Source organism: Canis lupus, chromosome 3 (assembly GCF_011100685.1).
Source record: "Canis lupus familiaris isolate Mischka breed German Shepherd chromosome 3, alternate assembly UU_Cfam_GSD_1.0, whole genome shotgun sequence".
Classification (NCBI taxonomy): Eukaryota; Metazoa; Chordata; class Mammalia; order Carnivora; family Canidae; genus Canis; species Canis lupus.
In genome coordinates, this window is record NC_049224.1 from 16890304 (window position 1) to 16908399 (window position 18096).

The 18096-nt window shown below is 32.7% G+C and overlaps 1 long non-coding RNA gene across 1 annotated transcript in view; it reads right to left on the reverse strand.

Moving 5' to 3' along the window:
- Nucleotides 1-5951: 5951 nt before the first annotated feature.
- Nucleotides 5952-18096, reverse strand: part of LOC111095137 — a 106333-nt gene continuing 94188 nt past the window's right edge. Inside the window, exon 4 of the long non-coding RNA XR_005356702.1 lies at nt 5952-6236. This is a non-coding gene — a long non-coding RNA (uncharacterized LOC111095137). The remainder of the gene's footprint in view (nt 6237-18096) is intronic.

Below are 18096 nucleotides of genomic sequence, written 5' to 3' on the forward strand. Positions count from 1 at the left end.
CTGACACCTAATAGCCTTGCATTGTCTATAGCAGCCCTCCTCCAAGATTCTTATGTTAAAAACAAAATAAAAATTCCTATTTAAGTTATTGTATGTTAAGTTCATTGCTCCTTGAATCTAACGGATGTTTCTGAATATAAAAATGGGACTTTAGTTATATGAAACTCCCATGTGTAAGTATTCTGATACGTTCCTTCCCATCCTAATGAGGCATCCCTTATTATAAATCATTGCTTTAGTAACCCACTTATTGATGAGAACATGTTATATCTTTCAGTAGCTATATGTTGGGGGGGTGGCACTCAGCACTAATTTGTTACAAGGTTTTTATAGTAGTTCATATAAAATGGAGAAGGACAACTCTGCAGCATTATCAGTCAAGATATAAAGCAGGGAAATGAAGAAAAGCAATAAATATTAAGAGGACTAAAAGAAATAAATTTTTGGTTTGGGAATTATAGAATTAAGATATTTGAGAACATCAACAGATTATTTTCAGTCATCTTTGGGAAATAGGATTCTGAAACTCATGAAAGCTAAGAGAAACCCAATGCTTACATGAAAACAATTATTATTCAGGTAAAGAGAGTTTAGCTTACAGTCTTTGGTCCAAATAACTTCTAAATTATTTCACAATTTAATTTTAATATATTTTTTTAAAATTGAATAGGTTGACACTTACAGACATTTACCAACCAATATAGAGTTTTAGAACTGGGTAGAAACATGGAAACAACCAAGTTTACTTGTCACATATACAACACTATAATAAAACAGGAGTGGTCTCATTAATCTGTTTGGGTAAAAGAGATATTGTTTGTTCACACCAGCACTGTACTTGATCTCTGAAAGGTATAAACTAGTTTCATACATCTACTCATACATCTGTTTAACAATAAGCTTATAATCAAATAGTAAACATAAATACTAATCAAAAAATCACCTGATGTAAAATTATAACTGTGTTAATCGTGTAGAAAGAAATTTTGGAATACAGTGCTGTAAAATAAAAGTCGATATTATTATTAAGCAATTTGACCTCTGAGGGAGATGAGATAGTATATCACTGGGAAATTCTAAAATTTGACCAAAATCTGTGAAAGTTAGGTAAGAATTACAAGCTGGGGTGTGGTATGGAGAGTTTCAGGCATAGAAAACATATTTGCACATACCTTATAGTGGGAAGGAACAGGGAAATAAGAGAATACAGAAAGCCACTAGGATTGCCATGCAATTAAGGCTGGAAAAGTTAATAATGACTATGATGACTGGTTCAGGATTTGGGGGCCATGTAATAGAATTTGTGTTTATCCTACAGCATTTGGAAAACCATGAAAGATTTATACACAGGATATGATGGATAAGCTAATCAAGATTCAATTCCCTTGTGTTCCTGCCCTTCATTATTCTTAATTTGTGAAAAACAACTCTACCAAAATACTATTAAGAACTACTACTATTTATATATTTATAGTTTATATATAATATATATATTATTATCAAGAAGAATTTAAGTAGGAATAATTTATTTTAATTATCATATTAATAAATCACAGAAATCAATCATCTAAAATAAGTATTAGCAATGTTAAAAAATTAAAATAAAATTAAAAAGAAAAACAACAACAAAAGATCCACACTCAAACTGAAATGAGGAATAAAGTCAAAATTATCACACCAATGCATCAGAAGATATGTATGGGTAAAGGCAGAGTGAATTAATTGAAGAAATAGGGATATCTACTCCTATTGTCTGAGCCTAAACAGCAGGAGCATTGCTTCTTTGCACCTATTGTTTGGTGAGCTAAAATTGAAAAATAATAAATATGCATTAAACTTTAGCTAACTGACTTGAAACGTATCACATCTCAGTGAGCACTATTCTAAGAACGAAATACTACAAATGCCTGACTTATAAACAAATCCAAATTCAATGAAGATGAAATTTTGGAGAATGATAAAGAAAACGGAAGGAAATGAAGTCACAGCTATGGCAGATATATCATTAGCATGAATCATTACTTAAGTGACAGTGCTTTTATTTGTGAAACATTATTTCAGAATGAATGTGATTTACTAAGTGTCTCTTTAATCAGTAGGTCTTAATTTTAAGAAGTAATAAAAAATGCTCCGAACAAAGCCACACATAGAATTTGCTTGGGAAATGGGCGAGAAAAAGTATGAAATATCTGGTTGTCTAAATACTGGCAATGTTTGGCCATACTCTCTTTAATGAAAATCCTGAGAAATGATCCTAAAACCAATGATAGCCTATATAGATTCTAACTTAAGATGCATCAAAATCAAGATACATCCCAAGTTCTTAAGGTTAAGCTTATCTATTCAAATATTGCAAATTGTATCAAGTTGCTTATTGAGTACCAGAAGACTATATGTCTCTATTTGCACACACAAAAAAATAGTTCTATTTACCATTTTTCTAGTAACATCTTCTATAATACAATCATAAAGTATTATTTCTATTTTACATAAGGAAATGAGACTCAGAAAAGTGAAATACTTGCCCAAATTCAGAGACCTGGTAAGCAGTTGGCATAGCTGAATTTGCTTAAAGCTGATTATTTTTAAATTGTTTTTGAACTATTGTTTTAAAAGGGCTACAATCTGAAATGACCTAAATCATAAGTAACAAAATTCTCCCTAAATACTAGCTGCTATTTTAAATGAGAAAACAATATTCAAAACATGGTCATTTTAAAAATATTCTATTATTTGAGAGAGAGACAGAACATGAACAGGAACAGCAGAGGGAGGGGGAGAGGGACAAGCAGACTCCCACAGAGCTAGAAGCTTAATGCAGGGTTGGATTCCAGAACCCTGAGATCATGACCTGACACTTAACCGACTGAGCCATCCAGGTGGCCCTCAGAATATGGTCATTTAAAATAAAGTCCTGTTTATAACCAAATACTTCCCCTAAAATTAAGATTATAATTTAAATCTATACTACCATCTTAATATTGGAAGATTGGATACTTACAGAAGGAATCTTTGAAATATGATTTTTTAAAAGTACCTTATGCTGAAATTAAGGTTTTCAGTATATGTGCTGCTGAAGCGAGCACAAAATTAAGGTTTTCAAATAAGTGTATCCTAATGGAAGTTGTCTTAGCTAAAGACATAGAACCCAAATTTGCCAAGAGAGCTCTAAAGGTGCACACACTAGAGATAACCTCAAGCTATTGTAACCAATTCAAACAGAAAACAATTTAATTAGCTAGTTATTCCTTAGCTGGGATCTAGTGCATTAAGAAATTAAATACATATGTATTAAGTATGGGTAGAAGACTCCATGTTCTGAAATACATCCTGATATGACCAAATGCTGCAAAGAAAACTTTGTGGAAATTCTGAACTGCTCAACTATTACCAGTCTTAATCCCTCTGAACAGGGACATACATTCATACCTGCCTGTCAAATACACAAGCATGCTACTACACCTGTACACACACCTCTGCCCTCCAATCCTCGTTCTATTCATTTCTTTCCTTGTCTCCTGTAGGTCTGTATGTCCAAGTGATTTCTGGCTCTCACAAAGAAACTCAGATTCCATCCCCACAACAAGGGAATGGTTGAGACCAGAACTAGTCACTAGAATTTTAAATTCTAGTGAAGCAGCAGTGATAACGAGCCCACTTGCTTCAGTTTCTCACATCAATTATAAGCCAGTAGTACAAATGTGGGAATCCTTGGTGCGAATGTACTCTTCATTGGCTCATTGAAATGTATGAGATTTTGCTGAAAATTTCAGGTAACTGAGGGACTAGTTTATTTCAGTAAGTCATTTATATTAAGACCACTTAACTGGGATGCTTGGTAGATCAGTGTTTGAGTGCCTGCCTTTGGCTCAGAGTGTGATCCCAGTTTGGGGATCAAGTCCCACATCAGGCTCCCTATGAAGAGCCTGCTTCTCCCTCTGCCTATGGCTCTGCCTGCCTCTGTCTCTCTCATGAATAAATAAATAAAATCTTTTTTTTTAATAAATAAAATCTTAAAAAAAACTTAAAACTGAATATACTCATTGGTTTAACTTGTAGGAAGATAAGCTATTTATTTGTTTTGTGAGTTAATTTATTTGCATTTGTAAGTTAATTTGTTATTTTTAAGTTAATATTCTTACCCATCTTCAGCACCTGCCAAATAGCTCTGAATATTTTGGTGTTGCAGGAAGTTTTTAAGAGTTTTTAGAATAGGTTTAGAATTTTTTATTTACATACTATCCCCTGGATCAGCAACATTAATTTAAAATTTACTAATAAAGAAACAAAAAATAAACTAGTTTTACCATATTAATTACACTCAGAGTATACTATTGTATGTTGATAATCTAACATACTGTAATTCACAAGACTGTCACAGACTTTAGAACATGTAACACTGCATGAAATTCACTGCTACTTAAATATTAAAAACCATACACTCTAGTGGATAAATAAAACTAGTCATAGTGATATTTCTTATTAAAACGATCAATAAGAGAAACAGTATAGTTATTTACATAGATATCCACCTCTCCAATCCTAATACTGTACTGTTAAAATGCCTTAATTGGGTAGAAAAAAAGCTATTAGCAAAGAAAGCCCATCAAAAAATTTTCTAACATTAAAAATCATAAATAATGCCTTGTAGACAAGTATCTAAGTGAAAATAAATTCATAATCCTTCAATTTCTCCAATCAAAACTGAAGGGCTTTAGTCTTTGCTGATAGTAGCTACAGCTTACAGATAGAACATTTTATTCAGGTGGAAAAAATCTTTAATTCCATAGTTCTGGATTTTCATTGCATTTTGCTAAATATGTACAGAATATTTTTTTCCAAGTTTACCAACTTAATATTTCTGAATATGTAAAAAAGGAATTGTTCAACTTTTTTATAATGTTAGAATAACTTTGATATCAAAACTTGAAAAGGATAGCACAAATCAAAAATATATTTTTGTTTTTTAAATTTGTACTTACTTTTAAGAATAATAATAAGGGATCCCTGGGTGGCGCAGCGGTTTGGCGCCTGCCTTTGGCCCAGGGCGCGATCCTGGAGACCCCGGATCGAATCCCACGTCAGGCTCCCAGTGCATGGAGCCTGCTTCTCCCTCTGCCTATGTCTCTGCCTCTCTCTCTCTCTCTGTGACTATCATAAAAATAAAAAAAAAAAATTAAAAAAAAAAAAAAGAATTCATTAAATAAAAAAAAAAAGAATAATAATAAATGTCATGTAATTAGACATAAAATTGCTGAACAAAATGTCAGGAACTAAATTCATAATGTTCATCAATATGGTAAAAAGCATGTGACAAAATTAAATTGATATGGTAAAAGCATATGATAAAATTCCACCATATACATACTAAAAATTAACAAACCAGAATGAATAGCATCCTTAATACATGAAAGTGTGTCTGTAGAAATATCCACAACAAATATTTTACTTATGTGACATTCACTTAAAACTAGGTGAAATAGTATTGTGTCTTGGAGGTCCTTGAATATCTAAGTGAAGTTTAAATTTTTATTTTAATGGTATCTAAGTGTATATGGCATATTTTTTAGCCAGGGTTAATACATATGTCTTCATATACATACATTAAGTACATATATAAAAAGTTATAATATAATATATCCAGTGTGTGTATATGTTTGTGGAAGTATATATTATAAATGATATGCTAAGTATATAGTATAAACACTTATATTGATAACTATCTGTTGTACACTAAACCTGCATATTACCATTCACAAATCTCCACATTTGAGATATGAACAACTGTTTGAAGACAAATATTGGTAATGAGCAATTGTGCTAAAAGAGCTAGTTGGTACAACCTGAAAGTACAAAGTTGTTGAATTTCCATGGAATAAATATTGATCTTTGGGCAACAAGAGGCAAGTAATATATGGAAGATATATTCATTTTATTTTTATTTATCTCTCTTGTTATTTGTTCTGAAATATGGTTTATGTACCACCTGTCCAAGATTTCCTGAAAGGCTAGTAAATTGTTTTGTCTCTTTATAGCTTATGAAGTAGTATCTTCACCAAAAACTCATCATCTTCTCACTCCACTCTGGACCTTCCTGCTTTAGTTGCATTGCCTGAGGTCAAAACTCCCAGGAAAGTAATAGTTCTTAAATTTTCTTCATGCTCAGCTTTCCAGGAAGCCCAAAATACCCCCGTGTGTACCAGAAGTGACTTGACTCCTTTTGATGATTCTGGCAGCTTTGGACAAAAGAAAAAGGAGACGATAAATAGTTGCTTTGATCTGTGGTCCCAAAAGTGAAGGGCATCAATAGCAGTTTTAAACAGAACCTTTCACAGCAATGGGGAGCCACATGTTGAAAATCAAGCACAGAATTTGCTTTTGAGTTTAAGTGAATTGCACGGAAGCCTAAACACTCACCCTAAGATACTCATATATCCACATGAGAGCTTGATAGAAAAAGAAGTTAATCCCCAAACTTGGTATTACACACCTGGGTAATTAAGCCTAAGAATGTTGAGTGTTCAGATCCTCCTAAATTTTTCAGGCTAACAAAAGAAATTTTCTTTTCCCCATAAAGCAGAAAAGTCTTTGCTCACAGGAAGACATTTCAAATTTCTCAAATCATACCCTTTCCTAAGATGATGGTGCTTGTTCTCATGATCTGCTTGTGCCTTCTTTATTCCCATCAATAGATTTATAATAATAAGGTTTATATAACAGCATAATCTAAGTAAAGAAATGCATAGTATTTCTTACATAATAAGAAGAAACAGCATATGTCCCCAAATAACTGAAATATCTAGCTAATATAAACCAGAAATCCTAAGAATTAAATGTATATGAGTACCTTGAAAGTTTTGGATATAGGAAAGTAAAATAAAAGGTAGAGTTTATTGACACGGGAGAATTCCTCTGTAATTTGTGGCAAAAATACTGAGAACTGGTTTTATTATACTGCTAAGATGGTTTCTTGAATTTGGGCACAATAACTCCTTCAGATGGAAGTGAATTCACTTCATGCAATAACTGCCTACTAACTTGAACGAACACAGAAAATAAAGAATGTTGATAAAAGCAACTATGTAGGTGAATATATAAGACAGTATAAATGTTATATTTATTTGTAATGCATTTTTTCTCCCATATGGTTAAAACAACTAGATAAAGTAATGATTACAAATCTGTGTTGATGGGCTTACCAGTAATGAATATATTATCTTATTCATACATAATAACAAAAAGATGGAAGAGAGAATGGAAATCTATAGGCACAATTTTTTCTGCTACTATGATTCAGTTGATTTTAATATGAACTAGACTGTAATATATATAAATCAATCAACTTTCTTTTTAAAACTGTTTGATTTACCAAACAAGTGAGCAGAAAGAGAATATCTCTTACTATTCTAACATCTTGCATTAGTGTACTGGATTTGCTACAGGTGATGAACCAATATCAATTTATTATTACTAACTATGGTCTATAGTACATGTTGAGGTTCACAGTTTGTGTCATACAGATCTATGAGTTTTGACAAACACAATGTCATGGATCCACCATTATAGTATAATACAGAATAGTTTTGCTACTCTAATATTCTCTCATATTTATTCTTCCATCCCTGAAACTTGACAACTGGTGATCTTTTTACCATCTTCATAGTTTTTCCTCCCTCACAATGTCATATAATTAGAATGGAGAGCATATAGTCTTTTTCAGTCTGGCTTCTTAAATTTAATATGCACTTAAGTGTCCCCCCATGCCTTTTCATGACTTGATACCTCATTTCCTTTTATAATATTCCACCATATGAGTGTACCACAGAATGTTTATCCATTCAACTATTGAAAAAAAATTGGTTATCTCTAATTCTGAGCCATTATAAATAAAGGAGCTATACACATCTGTGTGCAAAAAGCAAAAGATGAGGTAATATTTCACAATTCATTCTATGAGACCAATATTACTCAAATACCAAAGCCAAAGCAAGAGAACACAAGAAAACTATAGACCAACACCTTTCCTCCAACAAATAAAGATAAATAATCTTCAATACCATTCTAGCCAACTCTTTTCACCAACATATAAAAAAATTACATCACATTCCAATGAGGCTTTATACTAGAAATGCAAGTCTATTTTATATATATAAAATCCATCAATGTAATATACCATATTAATAAAGGACACATTCCATATGATCACATGCATAGAGAAAAAGCATTTTTACAAAACACAATATATCTTTAGGATAAAAATACTTACCAAAATAGGAATACAAAAACACTCCCTCAACATAGTAAGAGATTTCTTCTTCTTTTATTACTACTACTTCTACTACTACTGCTACTACTACTACTACTACAAATGAATGGATGAATAAAAACCTCTGATAGCTAATATCAGATTAAAGAGTGAATGCTTCCACTCTAAGATCATGTTAGAGGGACTAGACAAAGATGTTTGCTTTCACTGCTTTTAGTCTACATTGTACTGAAGGTTCTAGCCTGGGAAATTTGAAAAGGAAAACAAATAAAAGACGTCATGATTAGAAAGAAAATATTCCATCTCTACTTACAAGTGCCATAATTTTATAGAGAAAATCCCAAAGAATCCACAAGAAAACTACTATAGCTAACAGAAAAGTTCAGCAAGTTTGTAGGATACAAAATAATGCAAAAAATGTATTTATATACACCTGGTAATGAAAAAGCAATTCTACTTGTACTAGTATCAAAGAGAATAAAACACTAAGGTATAAATTTAACCAGAGAAATTCAAGACTTACTTATGTACTGAAACTGCAAAATATTTTTGAGAGGAGTATTTTGAAAGGAATTTTTGAAAGGAATATATATATTCAAAATATATTTGAAAGAAGACCTAAATAAATGAAAACATACCCCATATACATATAGAAGACTTACCAAAATGGCAATATACCTCCAATTCATGTACAGATTCAACAGAATCTTATCAAAATCCTAGCTACTTTTTTTTTTTTTTTTTTTTTTTTTTTTTTTAGAAACATACAAAAATTCATGTGGAAATGCAAGGGACTAAATAAGAGAATCTTGAAAAGGAAGAATAAAGTCTGAAGATTCATCACTCTCAATTTCAAAACTTCCTATAAATCTACAACAATTAAGGTTATCTGGTACTGACATAGGAATAGATATATAGATGGCTAGAATTAAACTGTAAGTAGGTTAATTAACCTATGTATTTATGGTAAACTAATTTTGATAAGGGTGGGGCCACAGTCCAAGATGGAGTTGTAGGAAGACCCTAAACACACAACTCCAGGTATATACCATATCTACATTACTTATAGAGCAATGCCTCCTAGAGAACTGAAGCCTAACTGAACAGATTCTGCAAAACAAAAGATAGAGACAACAGTAAGAATAACAAGAAAGAAGTAGGCATGGTATTGAAGCATAGCAATATTTACATCAGACAATATATGGACACTAAACAAGGACAAAAACAATAAACAAAAAGGGCATTATATAATGATAAAGGGGTCAATCTGACAAAATGATATAAAAATTGTATGTATCTATGTACCCAACTTAGGAGCACCTAAATATATAAAGTAAACACTAACAGAAATAAAGGGAGAAAGTGAAGGAGATACAACAATAGTACTGTATTATTACTTACATCCCACTTACATATATGTATAAATCATCCAGGTAGAAAATCAATAAGGAAATAGGGTCTTTGAATGACACATTTGACCAAGTAAACTTAAGAGTTTATACAGAAGATCCCATTTGAAAACATTTTTTTCAAATGCACATGGAACATTCCCTAAGATACATGACATGTTAAGCTACAAAACAAGTCTCAATAAATTTAACAATGCTTAAATCATATCAAGCATCTTTTCTGACCACAGTGGTATGGAATTATAAGTCAATTATAGGGAAAATCAGGAAAAAAAACAAACATGTGGAAGTTAAACATGATACTAAAAACCAAATGAGTCAACCAAGAAATCAAATAGAAAATAATGAAATACATGGAGACAAATGAAAATGAAAACATAACAGTCCCAAGTCTTCAGAACACAGCAAAAGCAGTTTGAAGAGGAAAATTTGTAGCAATACAGGCCTACCTCAAGGAATAAGAAAAATCCTAAACTATCTAACCTTATGCCTAACAGAACTAAAAAAGAGCAGAGACCAAAGTAAGCAAAAAGAAAGAAATAATAAAGATCAGAGTGAAAATAAATGAGATAAAAACCAAAAAAGAAATGATCAATGAAAACAAAAGTTAATTCTTTGGAAAGATAAATAAAATTGGAAAATCTGTAGCCAGACCTATCAAGAAAAAGAGAAGACCCAAATAAAGTCAGAAAATAAAGAAGAGACATAAAGAAATAAAAGCATTACAGAAACTACTACAAAAAATTATATGCTAACATGTTAGACAACCTAGATGAAATACACAATCTTCCCAAACTAAATTGAAACAAAGAGAAAATCTAATCAGATGAATTACTTGTAACAAAATTGAATCATTGATCAAAAAACTCTGAACAAACACAGCCCAGAACTCAATGAGTTCACAAGTAAATTCAACCAAATATTTAAGGAAGAATTAATATCCATTCTCCTCAACTCTTCCAAAAAATGTAAGGAGCAGGAAAACTTAAAAATTCATTCTATGAAGTTAGTTTCACCCTGGTACTTAAACCAAACACACACACACACACACACACACACACACCACACACACACACACACACACAAAGAACTATAGATTAAAATATCAGATGAATGTAGATGCAAAAATCCTCAACAAAATATTAGCAAACTTCATTTAACAGTACATTAGGGGATCCCTGGGTGGCTCAGTGGTTTGGCGCCTGCCTTTGGCCCAGGGCACGATCCTGGAGTCCCGGGATCGAGTCCCACGTCAGGCTCCCAGCATGGAGCCTGCTTCTCCCTCCTCCTTTGTCTCTGCCTCTCTCTCTCTCTATGTCTATCATAAATAAATAAATAAATCTTAAAAAAAATAAAATAAAAAAAAACAAAAAAACAGTACATTAGAAGGTTCATCCACCAAGATCAAGTGCAAAGGAATGCAAGGATGGTTCAATATTTGCAAATCAACAAATGTAAAAGACATCAATAACATTTAGGATAAAAATCATTTAATTACCTCAATAGATGCAGAAAAAGCAGTAGACAAAGTATGATATCCATTCATAATAAACAATATCAACAAAGTGGGCCTAGAGGAAATATATCTCTACATAATAAAGGCTATATTTATTAAACCCACAACTAACATCATACTCACTGTTGAAAAACAGAGCTTTCCCACTAAAATCAGGGACAAGAGAAGGATATCCATTCTTGCCACTTTTATTCAACACACTACTGGAAGTCCTAGTTGCAGCAATCAGACAACAAAAAGAAATAAAAAGCACCCAAATTGACAAGGAAGAAATAAAACTTTCACTATTTGTAAATGACATGATACAGTATATGGAAAACCCAAAACACTTTTAGAAGTAATAACTCAATAAAGTTGCACAATACACAATTAATATGCATAAATCTGTTGTATATTATCTAATAATGATAAGGTGAGAGAAAGAGAAATTAAGAAAATAATTTCATTGGGATGCCTGGATGTGGTTGAGAATCTTGCCTTTAGCTCAGGGCATGATCCTGGGGGCCTAGGATCGAGTCCCACATCAGCTTCCCCACAGGGAGCCTCCTTTTCCCCCTCCCCGTGTCTCTGCTTGAGTCTGTCTCTCATGAATCAATAAATAAAATCATTAAAAAATAATTTCATTTACAACTGAACCAAAAAGAATAAAATATCTAGGAATAAACTTAACCAAGAAGATGAAATACCTGTACTTTGAAAATAATAAGACACTGATGAAAGCAAGTAATGATGACACAAATGGAAAGATATTTCATACTTGTGGATTAGAAGAATTAATGTTGTTAAAATGCCCATACTACCTAAAACAATCTACAGATTTGATACAATCCCTATCAAAATACCAACAGCATTTTTCAAAGGACTATAATAAACAACTTAAAATTTGTATGGAACTACAAAGGACTCTGTATAGCCAAAGCAATCTTAAGAAAGAACAAAGCTGGAGATATAACAATCCCAGATTCTGAGATACTTCACAAAACTGTAGTCATTAAAACAGTATGGCACTGGCATAAAAATAGATACATAAAGAGAACAGAATAGAGAGCCCAGAGAGAAACCGTCACTTATATGGTTAATTAATCTCTAACAAAAGAGGCAAGAATATACAACAAGGAAAAGACAATCTCTTTAATAAGTGATTGTAGGAAAACTAAATGAAACTAAGCCACTTTCTTGCAACATATATAAAAATAAACTCAAAATGTATTAAATACCTAAATGTGAGACTTGAAACCATAAAAATCAAGCAGAAAACATAGGTCATAATCTCTTTGACATTAGTCTTATCAACAAATTTCCTAGATGTGTCTTCTGAGCAAGGGGAAAAAAGCAAAAATAAACTACTGGAACCACACCAAACTAAAAAAAGCTTTTATACAGTGAAGGAAGCCAATAAAATGAAAAGGCTATCTACTGAATGGGAGAAGATATTCACAAATTATATTTCCCATAAGGGGAAGTATCCAAAATAGCCAAAGGGGTTAGTATTCAAAATATATGGAGAACTTATACAATGCAAACACATACACCAACACCCACACACAAAGAAACAAATGATCTAATTTAAAAATGGACAGAGTACCTAAATAGACATCTTTCCAAAGAACACATACAGATAGCCAATACACAAATGAAAAGATGCTCAATATTACTCATTATTAAGGAAATGCAGATCAAAACCACAATAAAGTATTACTTTACACCTTTTGGAATAACTAGTATCAAAAAGACAAGAAATAACAAGAGTTGGTGAAGAGATACATAAAAAGAAACCCTTTGGGGATCCCTGGGTGGCGTAGCGGTTTAGCGCCTGCCTTTGGCCCAGGGCACGATCCTGGAGACCCAGGATCGAATCCCACGTCGGGCTCCTGGTGCATGGAGCCTGCTTCTCCCTCTGCCTGTGTCTCTGCCTCTCTCTCTCTCACTGTGCCTATCATAAGTAAATAAAAATTAAAAAATAAAAAAAATAAAAATAAAATCTTTAAAAAAAAAAAAAAGAAAGAAACCCTTTGTGCACTGTCCTGGGGAGTGTAAATTGGTATAGTTACTGTGAAAAACAATATGGAGGTTCCTCAGAAAACTAAAAATATAAATACCATATAATCCAGTAATTTCATTTCTGGCTCCTAAAACATATACACATTCCTATGTTTACTGCAACATTACTTATAATAGCCAAGATATGGAAGCAACACAAGTATCTAATGATGAGTGCATAAAAATGTGGTATATATACCTACATACATGCATACAATGGAATATTACTCAGTTATAAAAAATAATGAGATCTTGCCATTTACAACAACATGGATGAACATAGATAATATTATATTCAGTGAAATAAATCAGAGAAAGCCAAATACTATAATTTCACCTATAGGTAAAATCTAAAAGAAAATCCAAATGAGTAAACAAACAATGAGCAGAAACAGATCTATAAAGACCAAACTTGTGGCTGCCATAGGGAAAAGAGAGAACATGGCCAAAATGGGTCTAAGGGAGTGAGAAGCATAGGCTTCCAGATATGGAATGAATAAGTTACGGGGATGAAAATGACAGCACAGGGAACACAGTCCCTGGTATTTTAATAATGTTGAATGGTGACTGATAATAGCTACATCTGTGGTAGCATATGGTAATGTATAGATTAGCCAATCACTATGTTATACATCTGAAAATAACATATGTCAACCAAACTTCAATTAAATTTTTTTTCGAAAAGTAAGCCCCGATAATTCAATGAAAAAGAACTGTTTTTTTTTTTCAAGTTACAGTTTGTAGCCAATTGGATATCCACATGTAAATGAAAGAAGATGTAATCTTTTATCACAGTATATGCAAAAATTCAAAATGAATCAAAGGTATGAGATTATTATTATAAAACTCTAAGTATAAAACATCGGTATTAATGTCTGTAAACTTAGATCAAGCAATGGATCCTTAAATAGGACACCAAAACCAAAAGCAACCTAAGGGGAAAAAAATAGACTAATTTGGCTTCATCAGATTTTTACACTTTTGGGCTTCAGAGTACACTCTCCAGAAAGTAGAAAGAAAATTCACAGAATGAGAGAAAATATTTTCAAATCCTGTATCTTATAGGGATCTAGTATCCAAAGTATTTAACTATTAGAACTAAACAGTAAGAAGTCCAATAACTATCATAAAATGGACAAGATATTTGAACATAATATTCTTTTTTTTCAAAGAAGATGTGCAAGTGGATAATAGATATATTCAATATCATTAGGGAAATATAAATCAAAACCATAATGAGATACTATTCTACAAATACTAGGATGTTTATAAAGGGACAAACAGTAACAAGTGTTGGCAATCATGTGGAAAAATAGGAACTTTCCTATTTTGCTGGTCAGAAAATAAAATAGTGCAACTAGTTTGGAAAGCAGTTTGGCAGGTCCTCAAAAATTTAAACATAAAATTACAATATGATCCAGAAATTCTACTCCTACATATGTATCTAAGAGAATTGAAAGCACATGTCCATATACAAACTAGTTAAATGTTTTTAAGACTACTATTCCCAGAAAAGTGAACACAATTCAAAGATCCATCAACTGATGATGGCACAAAAAAATGTAGCCTTTCCATATAATAGAATATTACTTAGCCAAAAGAACAAGTAATAATCCATGATACAACACGGATGAACCTTTAAAACATTATGCTAAGTGAAAGGAGCCAGGTATAAAAGACCACATATCACACAATTCTTTTTGTATGAAATGTTTACAATAGGCAAACCCACAAATACAGAAAAGAGCTTATTGCTTCAAAGGCCTGGAGGGATGGAGGAGTAAATGCTAATAGGTATGGGATTTATTTTTCAGGTGATAAAAATATTCTGGAATTTGATAGCTGTGACAACTATACCAGTTTGTGAATATACTATACTCCACTGAATTGTATGCTTTAAAAGGGTGAGTATTTTAATATGTGAATTATATTTCAATTTAAAAATACTGAAGCTACTGGAGCCATTACGAAAGAAGTCAGTAAGAATGCAGTTATGGGGATTTGGGGGAGCATGTGCATACATCACTGCTGAAGCTCTGGACTATTTTGAAGTTATTTCAATAGGGGGCAGCAAATGATGCCAAACTGGAGGAAAAATTATAATTAACAGTCACTCCATTCTCTTGGCTAAACCAGCTGAGTCATTCTTGAATGAAAAAAAGAAAAAAGATATTCTTCATCTATTCCTATATAGCTCTGGATTAAAACATTGAAATATTTGATAAAGCAACATAACATGTCTTAAATGCTGAGTGACAAGAATACAGCTTGGTTCTATGTTTCAAAAATCTTATGGCCTAAGAGGTAAGGCAGATTGTGTTTAACATAAACATTCTACACCCTTGCAAAACTGTTTGTATCACTATTCTGCAATTTATAGCAAAGGTCCTAAGACTGTCAAGAAGTAATTGGAGTTGAAGTCGGTATGCACTTTGCATTAATGAGTTTCCATAGCAGTATATATCTGAAAGTCTCAAAATAGAAGAGAAACTATCAGAGGAATTTGGCGATAACTAATGTTTAGATGGTTTTTGATGGTTATGTTAATATAAGGAATGTAATACTACAGAAAAGTCTCACTATGAATTCTGGGGATCAGGAGCCAAATTCCAGCCACGAGGAACACCTGAAAGAAAACATGTTCAAAATTATCCTTAAATTTAGGAATTGCTTGTTGGGAAGCAAGGCAATAGCTCAGAGATAGGACAGCAAGAAGGTGACACAGCTCCTCGAATCTGTATACAATGTCAAAATGAGCCCAGTATTAAATCTGATTCTCTCAAGCTACTAGTATTGAGGTACATGAAGAATCATGTCTTATTCACTATTTGTCACGCCTTCATCAACTGTTGAGGCTGGTCACAGAGTGGCCAGTCAATAACTATTTATTGAATAGATAAAGTGACCTCAGCAGTGACAGAGGGATGGGAGAGGGGGACTACTACTATATTTAACTATCTTCATGCAGCCAGTCCTTTTAAAGATACTAATAGCTTTCATGAAGTCAATAAATATAGTGTTGAAAATTATTCCTTAATTTCTGCAATTTACTATGAAGAATCAAGTCATTCAGTGACCCTTCAATGTGGCCTCAGGCTTCACCATAATTCTAGAATAGTTAACAAAGACCTTCCAAAGCTAATGGAGCCATTTGGCCTAGACTCCTCCATCCACAGAGCATTCTAAATGCAGCCTACCCACATGTATAGGCTATTAAAATAATGGCATCAAAGTAAAATTCACCCTATCATTTTATGCTAAATTCCCTACATTTCCAAAATTATATTAATTGCCAGTAGCCAAATAGTTACTTGGGTGTTTATTAAAGTATATTGATCATATTGATGGTGTCATGTATGTTTTGACAACCTAAGACCTAGTATGTTGTGATTTTGCTAGAATATTATTTATTGAGTAGAGTCTCCAGGGGATGGAGGTGTTGGATGGGGAGCCATAGTTCAACAAGGATAGTAAGGTAAAGTGTGATAAAGAATTTTTTTTTCTTTTTTTTTCCTCACAGGTGCTAGAGGCATTCCAGGGCATGCCTGAAAAAATCAAGATCAAGTCAGGGTGCAGGCAGAGAGTAAGCTGCAGGATCTGGGATACCAGCTTTTATGAGGATCTGCAGGCGGAGTACTTTTGGTTGTTCCTTGCCTAGGGCCATATTGGTCAATTCAATCCCAAAAATGCGGGGCTTTTTTGTAAACTTCACATGAATCTTATTTAAGAGGCACACAAAGGAAGAAGATGGGGGACAATTCATGCCGAAGAAGCTGTTTATGTTCAGGGTGTCACAGAAGTCATAGCAGGAATTTATATTTCCCTGTGATTCTGCTGATTGTTACCTAGGGATGCACTTGAGGGAGGGGTTAGTGTCAGTGTGAGGCCCCTGCAGGCTGGTTAGCCACATACAATGGATGCCAAGTCACCAATACTATGGAGGAGTTTAGCTAGACGCTCAACAATGTAGATGCCTTTTCAGTTGAGGCAGTGGCCTAAAGAACAGGAGAGGATGATCTGTGTGAAAGCGCAGTTGTCAGTTTATCTAAATTTTACTGTCTTAACATCAGCTTTTAGTGTTTTTTTTTTTTTTTTTTTTTGAATCACAAGAGTTGAGGACACAATTAAAATGCATTACTTAATCATTGGTAAGACCCTCCTTGATATTGCCAACCAACTTCTTTGGCTAAGTGATTATATTGACATGAGAAAATCCATGGAAGTTATAGCTACCAAGGAAATAATAGCCTGATTTCTCCTTGCTGTATAACATCCATAATAAACAGGAGATAATAAAGTTGTGATTGCTATAGTTCTCGGTAAGAATTTATTCCTCTAATAAAATGTTTAAAGACCAAGAAATTAAATAATTCTCTTTGATATATTAAAATTATTCCTACATTGAAAATTACCATGTATTTATGTATTCATTCAACAAATTTGTATTAAGTATCTACTAAGTGGCAGGCACTTAGCGGCATATATAGGAGAGAAGAAACAGTGAGTGTATTATCTATAATGGTATATTTTCAGCAATGTTTAAAATCTTTTTGAACATCATGAATGTCAAGAAATGATTAACAGATTTTGGAATAAGCACTGTATAAGAAAATCTCAGATTTGCCTGTTTTTCAAAGAATAGTCATATTTTACAAGGCGTGTGAATAAGATAATCAAAAATTTTTAATCTTTTCCTTTTTAATGCCTTACTTGCTGACTAACCAACAGTGTCAGACACTTACACACACTTTTTTCCCAATTCTGCCCTAGACTTGCTCCTCCTTATGTTAGAATTTGGGTGATAGTTTTCAAGAAGTTTTTCTATAGCCCCACTCAAAAATAAGTACTATAAATACTGGAATATT